Genomic DNA, 8,027 nt, shown 5'->3' with positions numbered 1-8,027 from the left:
GGGGGGGGGGGGGGGGAAGCTGGTGTGGCCGGGAGGAGCTGAAGTAATCAGTTTGGGTATTGCCTACTCAGCAGTAGGGGTGGCTGCAGTGTGGAGCACCGTGGCTCTGGGAACACCTGCCTGGCCTGCCCCGGCTCCTCGTTGCCTAACCTGGAACCAGGTGCTCTGCCCCGAAGGCCGCCCACTCCTGGGCGGCCACCCTCACCATGGAGCCCAGTCCCCTGGCTCCCTCGCTCTCCTGCCTTCCCCAGTGTTGGCCTCTCTGACTGCCCGTCCTCCCTCCACGCACAGACGTGGGCATTTCAACTTTCCCTTCAGTACCGGCTACCTGCTGTGGCCCGCACCCCCACCGCACGGTTAACCCCGCCTGGGAGCCCTCCACAGCCTCTGGATCCGTGCCCCCCTTTCCCTGAGACCCTTCACTCAGCTTCCACTCTCTTCCTCTGGGTACAAGGATCTACACCCCACGCCGTGCTGTCACTGCCCAAGTACCATACCTGCCGCACAGCTATTACGTGTGTCATCAGTGAGCAGACCTTTGGAGGCTGCACTCCAAAGCCAGTTCCCTGACCTCTCCCTTCTGGGGGGCTCCAGGGACGGCCCGCAGGTGCTGGACACCAGGGCCTCAGCCCGGAGACAGGCCTGGGCTGAGGACCCCTGTCATAGCTGGGCCTTGGTTACTCACAGGCCACTCACAGCCCCTCCCCCAGGGGTGGCCTGGCTCCAGTGGGTGAGCAAGAGGCTAATAAGACTAATTGGGAAGGTGGTGGCCCTGCCGCCCATTAATTGGCTGCCCAGCCTGGATGAGCAACAGGAAGCAGCCAGCTTGGTCTGGGTAGGATCCACGGCAGGACCAAGGAGGGTCAGCAGAATCCTGGGTCCCTGAAGGATGAAGGGCAGGACTGGGGGACCAGAGCCCTGAGACCTGCTAAGAGGGGGTGGTTCCTCCTCCATCGCATTCCCCTCCCTCCGCTTGGAACCTGACCCCACCCCAGCCAATTAATTGCTCACTGGTATTGCCAAGAGTATCAGTATTGGAAGGTGGGACCTGGGAGTTGGGTCAGGTTCTCTGCCTCTTCCCCAAGCCCACCCAGCCCTCTCCCTGCTCCCCTGGCCTGGACTCTCATTCCCGCACTGCCCTGGTCTCCTCACAGAGGCAGCCCTACCGCCGGAGCCCTCAGCTCGTTTCTCCCTTTCTCTGTCTCCTGCCCTGCTTCTGACCCAGCCCAGCACTGTCCATAGAACTTTCTGCCATGATGGAAATGTTCTCTCTCTGTGCTGCCCAATACAGTAGCCACGAGCCACATGTGGCCACTGAACATTTGAAATGGGGCTAGTATGACCAACTGGAGGAACTGAATTCTTAATTTTACTTAATTTTAATTCATTTAAATGTAAATAGCCACTTGCAGCTAGTGGCTACCAGCGAATCTAGCCCTTGACTGTCCCCTAGCACCCAAAATGGGAGTGGAAGAGAGAGGGGCCATGGGGGCAGCGAGAGAGCAGCCCCTGAAGGGGGTTGATGCAGTGGGAGGAAAAAAAGAAAACACTGGTTTTATTTTATTTTTAAATATTTATTTATTTTTTTATTTGACCGCACCGGGTTTTAGTTGCTACACGTGGGATCTTCATTGCCGCGTGCAGGATCTTTTAGTTGCGGCGTGCGGGCTCTCAGTTGCAGCACGTGGGATCCAGTTCCCTGACCAGGGATGGAACCCGGGCCCCCTGCACTGGGAGCACAGAGTCTTAACTACTGGACCACCAGGGAAGTCCCCTCACTGGTTTTTAAAATCAGGATGACCTGGGTTCAAGTCCCAGCTAACCTCCCAGCTTTGGGCAACTCACCCAACCTTCCTGAACTTCAGTATTCTCATCTGTAAAATGGGAGTATTTTATTTTTTAAAAATACATTTATTTATTTATTTGTTTTCATTTTTTATTTTTTTGGCTGTATTGGGTCTTCATTGCGGTGCATGGGCTTCTCATTGCGGTGGCTTCTCTCGTTGTGGAGAACGGGCTCTAGGAGCAAGGGCCTCAGTAGTTGTGGCGCATGGGCTCAGTTGTTCCGTGGCATGTGGGATCTTCCCGGACCAGGGCTTGAACTCATGTCCCCTGCACTGGCAGGTGGATTCTTAACCACTGCACCGCTAGGGAAGCCTCTGGGAGTATTTTAAATGATGTCTACCTTGCAGGGTTTCTGTGAGGATCGAATAGGAAATTATCAGAAAGATTAGATGGGACAAGGGCGTGGCCCTCTTGGCACAGGCTGTTGGCAGGTGGAGTGTGCATGTCCTGTCTGTGTTGTCCACTGGGGGATGGCAACTAAGATGGGCTCACGCACGGCCCCAGGCCCTCCCACCCGAGTCTCCGGCCCAGCTGACCTGGAGGAGTCTCCTCTCCACTCCCCTCCTCCCCCTACAGAGCAGCAGACACACGTGCACACGAGGGTGCAATTTAAAATGACGACGCTCCTTCCGAAAGTCAACTCCTCCCTAGAGTCTCAGGCCTCGCTGGCTCCATCTCCAGCGGGGAGGGAGGGAGGGGGCCCTGGGAGCCGGAGGGGAGTGGCTGAGAGAAGAGGAGCCTTGAGGGTGGACAGAACAGGAGGAATGGCTTGCGATCTGTGGGGAATTCTTCTCCAGCATAAACAGAGGTGGCAACATTTGTCCTGTTTTCTCCTTCCACTCCTCCCAGCCTGGGCTGGGACGGCCGGGGCTGAAGGAGGCACAGTCTCTCTCGGCCTCTCACCAGATCTCCAGCCACACACACCACGCAGTGGTGCAGCCACGTTCCTCCTCCCGACAGCTGCCCTCCTGTCCACCCCTTCCACCCCGCCCCCCACCCACGTCCGCCCCATTCCTCCACTGCCTGCCCACACGTGGGCCCTCTGAGCCCCTCTCCTCCGCTCTCCCTGTTTCTTCCTGAAATCTACCCCGATGTGTCTTACTCTGCTGTGTCCCTGGGTCTCACCCTCTCTCAGCTCAGGCCGTGAAAATCTGAAGCCACTGGGGCCCGGGGAGCAGGAAAGGGCACTGGCTGAGAGACCACCGAGGCCAGGGTGCCTGGGGATGCTCACCAGTTAGACGAGGCCCACGGTGGCACAGGTGGGTCTGCTGTGTTCTCCAGCCCCGGGGCTACCCCTCACCCTGCCAGCGAGTGCCCTGCCCAGTGGGAGGACTGAGTGAGAGAACGTGGGAGGCCCAGTAAACCCCACCAGACAAGGCCAAGCTTAAAGCATGTGCCTCCCATACCTGTCCCTGCCCCATATCTGAAGAACGTGGGCTGCATCCCCTCCAAGCCACCCTGGGCTGCTCTGTGCTGTCGCGTTCTGCACGGGGCACGGGTTCAAGGTGCACGGTCCTAACCTGCAACAAGAAGGAAGATGAGGGCTTCCCTGGTGGCGCCGTGGTTGAGAGCCCGCCTGCCGATGCAGGGGACACGGGTTCGTGCCCCAGTCCAGGAAGATCCCACATGCCGCGGAGCGGCTGGGCCCGTGAGCTATGGCTGCTGAGCCTGCGCGTCTGCCGCCCGTGCTCTGCAACGAGAGGCCGTGACAGTGAGAGGCCCGCGCACCGCGATGAAGAGTGGCCCCCGCTAGCCACAACTAGAGAAAGCCCTCGCACAGAAACGAAGACGCAACACAGCCAAAAAAAAAAAAAAATAGAGTGCTTGGTCTAGCCGGGCAGTGGCAGCAGGCATGTGAACTGGGCTCTGACACAGAGCCACCCACCTGTGCTCTCTCGTGGGCCTGTCTGTCCTGCCCTCATTCCTCGTGAGTGACTGTTCCCTTGAGCCACTCTTCTCTCCCCTGGATGAGCTCTTTCCTCTGAGGGATACAGCACACTTCCATTAACAAATGGCAGAGCTCACGTGGCCCCGAAGAGAAAGTATGGGGATTTCCCCCTGGACAAGGCATTCATCTGATGCTGGGGTGGGGTAGGCAGTGCTGTGTAAAAAAATCGCCCAAGTGACTCTTTCAGGTACTCTAACCCCAGCATAACGTGTGACCCCTGGCTGAGAATTGCTGCTCTGGGGGGCAGTCTCCACCCCATCAAAATATATCTACTCCCTCAAAATATATTCCATGGTGTGGTCCATACTGAGCTACACCCTTCCGGCTTCTCCCCCTCAGCTCCCTGGTCCATCACTCTCTCCTCTAGGACTGACCTCCTGGAACTTGACCTGGTGAGCATCTGCTTTTGCTCTTCCCGGCCCTATTCTCACCCTCTTAGCAACCCCGCTTGCACCCTCCAAGGGACCCGGGTACCACAGCAGGGACATGGGAGTGAAGATCGGGGTCAGAGCAAGGAGCATCCTCAGCCAGTGAATCCCGTAGAGGAAAAACTTGGCAGGCAGGGGCTCTGCCCACCAGGCTCTGTGTCCCCCCAACCCCCATTCTTTTCCCTTCCTCCCCCTGCCCTCCTGCAAGCAGCAGGGAGTCAGCTGAGTGACGGTCGTGCTCCTAGAGTCCAAGACTTCATAGCTCTGCTTAAGCCGCATCTGATTTGGCCACCAGCCCTCCTGTCTTGTGAGGAGGGAAATATAGAGGCTGTGATTAGCTCTCAGAGTAACAATAATATTTTCCTCTTCTCTGTTCTGTGGAGCAAGTGTTAGGGAAACCAGCACTCCTTGTCTGCTCATTACACTCAGCTATTAAATAGTCATTCTTTCCACTGCTACTAGTCTGCATTTTATTGTTTTTGGTCACCCAGAATTAGAGACCCAGCTCCCTCCTGATCCGGCAGGAAAGGGTGAAAACGGGAACTGAGGCGGAGTCTGAATGTGCTTTCAGGAGAGGCTGGAAGGACTTGTCCCAGGAGGGACTTCTAGGCCCTCACTGTTTCCGAGGGTGGGATCTGCAGGGGCCCATCCTCTCTCCTTCTCCCGGACTGTCCGAATCCCTCTGGCTGAGAGCTCCTTGTGGGCAGGGAGCTTCTCTCACCCCACAGTGTGCCCCTGGTGCCTGATGCATCACACACACACACAGGTAACACACCAGTAAACACAGAATCCTATTGGAGAGGCGGGCGTCCCATGTCCAGCTCTGTTCTCTGGGGCCCCAGGACTAGAACCAGAGACGGACAGACTCCTCCTCGACAGTGTGTAACAATCAGCTCGTCATAAACATCTGCACGTGCAGGATTTATCTTGATTCTCTCAATGCTCCTAGGAGACAGAAATTATTATTTATCCTTTGGAGCTGCAGACACAAGTTCCGGGCGTTAAGATGATGCCCACTACCAGTAGCTGGGGACTTTACCTTGTATCCTGATGCTCTAGGCTACACATAGCTAGCTTTTCCTCTTCTCCCTGGATCGTTGCATGACCTGGCTCAGTCTCTCATTTCATTCAGTCCTTGTGACCTGCCATCTGCTCAGAAGCCCTCTCTGACTTTCCTATTTAAAACTGTAGCCCTCCAGCCCCACACTCATGGACCATATCATTCGCTATGTCCCTCCTCTTGCCTTCTTTTTCTTCATAGCTCTTATCAGGACGTGAGAGCCTATTACATACAACCTGTATGCATCTGCTTGTTGTTCACTTCCCCCACTAGAAGGTAAGCCTCGGGAGGGTGGGGCCCTCCTTTCTGACTCACCGCTGTTTCCAAAGCTTTAGTGCTGCCTGGCTCATGGAGGGAACTCAGTTAATAATGAGAGAAAGAATAGATAATGAATGGACCACTTGGGCAAGCAGCCTGGCCTGAATTTTCCTGGGGGCCCCAGCGCCTGCCTCATTTCACCTCATGTGCCTGACTCACCTTAGAGGAGTCACCTTGACGACTAAGAGGGCGTTAGTGGGACCTGATGGAGGCCGGGCGAGTGATGATGTTTGCGGCACAACAAGGAGGACTCTGGAGGGTAACGCCTTGGAGGAGTCTCTATGCTGCCCTCTGGTGGTAGATTGTGGAACACCACAGACGAAGAACTGAGGCTGTCAGCCTTACGTAGGAATTGAGAGATTATTAAGGAAATCCCCTAAATTCACATCCCAGGGCCACGCAGAGATCAGATGGCAGAGTAGGAACAACGAATTGGGTCACAATCCGATGCCTTCACCACTGCACCATCCTGTCTGTCCCCATCACAGTTGAGATTATGCTGCAAAAGAGAAGGGTATTAGCTGGAAAAACCTTCGGAGAGAGGTTTGGCTTAATTCGACAAGTTATTTGAGCCAGTGCTAGACACCTGGTGGGCAGTTAATTAAAGATTAGAGGGAGAAAATGTACAGTAAGAGAGCTTAAGTTTATACCAAAGCAAGTCTTTGGTCAGATGACTTTGAAACATGAAATTGGCAGAGGAGTTAGCACGGGTGTGCCCCTCCCTAATTTAACTTTTATCACATTTTATTGTCATGATTTATTAATACATATTTGTTTCCTCTCTAGATACAGAGCTCCTCGAGGGCAGGGAGGACTGAAACTTCTCCCTGAGATTGTCACCATCACCTAGCATCCCACACAGTAGATGCTCAATAAATGACCATTATATAGGTAAATAGATAAACAAATGAGTGGTTTGGAGTTTCCCTGCCTAGAGATCTTCAAAGAAGAGCAGACAACCAACTCTTCTGTCTAGTCCAAAGACATTATTCGTCCGCCCAAAGACTGAGGGCTGTGCCCAATGCTTTCTCAAGGTAACTCAGCTTCTATAATTAGATTATACCAAGATACCAGTTCAAGGTTCTTTTCTCTTATTGGCTAAACATTTATTGACTACCGGCCATGTCCAAGGTACTGAGCCATTGTTCTCTAAATCTATTAGAGATCCTATTCTATTATTTAATTGTATGACTCCATATTGACATAAGATGCAATGGTGTCCCCATCGCAGTCACTCGTAGGTGAGGTCAGCCAAGGCAGATGGGGAAGAATCAGTGTTGTCTAATCTAAATGGATTAGCTGGCACAGTGGGTTCCCCTGTGTTAATATTCCATAACATCCAGTCGCACTCAGCCTCCTCCCAGCTAATAAACACAGCATTTTTAGGTACCAATATCTGCTGCCTATTAATTGGTATTAAAATCTCCAACTACTTTTTTTTTTTTTTTTTGCGGTACGCAGGCCTCTCACTGTTGTGGCCTCTCCCGTTGCGAAGCACAGGCTCCAGACACGCAAGCTCAGCGGCCGTGGCTCACGGGCCCAGCCGCTCCGCGGCATGTGGGATCTTCCCAGGCCCGGGGCACGAACCCGTGTCCCCTGCATCGGCAGGCGGACTCTCAACCACTGCGCCACCAGGGAAGCCCTCCAATTACTTCTTGCTTTCCCTTCCCTCTCCCACTCATCTACCTGTTGTGTCAAACTGGGAAGAGTTGGTTTGGAACTTACATCCAGTTTTGACTTTGGCACTTGTGTTGTCTTGGAAGGTGAGTTACCTCTGTCAACAGTAGTTTCCTCATCTGTAAAATGGGGTTAATAATTTGCTTTATTGAACACCTTGTGGGCCAAGTACTAGGACAGAAGTAAGGCATACAAAGACAGACAAGGCACAATCCCTGCCCTCAAGAAGCTCATACTTTACAAAGGGAGAAAGACATGGAAACCAACATAATGTGGAAATGATGCAAAGAGCCTGAGATCCTTTCCTGGGTTACATCAGGGACTCAGTTCTTTCCCTCACTTTCTCTCTCCTTTAAGAATGTTTTTCTCTTTCCATTCCCAACAAACTCCATTGCATTGGCTTGAGAAGTTGCTGAGGGAGGGCCAGTTTGAGGAATCCAGACTTCCTTCTTCCCTTCTGTCCCATACCTCCCTGCCACAGTACACCAGACAGGTTATGTGTGCCTCCCAACAAAGAACACAGTTCTATCCAAGGAGAAAGACTTTCAGATTCATTGAGCTCCTGAGCCAGGCACCAAGACCTTCTCTAATTCCCCCCAACCTACTTGTTCCACAACATTTCTTTCTTCTCCAGGCTATAAACTCTTTACTCTGGGAGTTCCCTGATGGCCTAGTGGTTAGGATTCCGGGTTTTCACTGCCACAGCCTGGGTTCAATCCCTGGTTGAGGAACTGAGATCCCACAAGCATCA

This window comes from Lipotes vexillifer, unplaced genomic scaffold (assembly GCF_000442215.2).
Source record: "Lipotes vexillifer unplaced genomic scaffold, Lipotes_vexillifer_v1.1 scaffold657, whole genome shotgun sequence".
In the NCBI taxonomy this organism is placed as follows: domain Eukaryota; kingdom Metazoa; phylum Chordata; class Mammalia; order Artiodactyla; family Lipotidae; genus Lipotes; species Lipotes vexillifer.
This window is presented reverse-complemented; position numbering follows the sequence as displayed.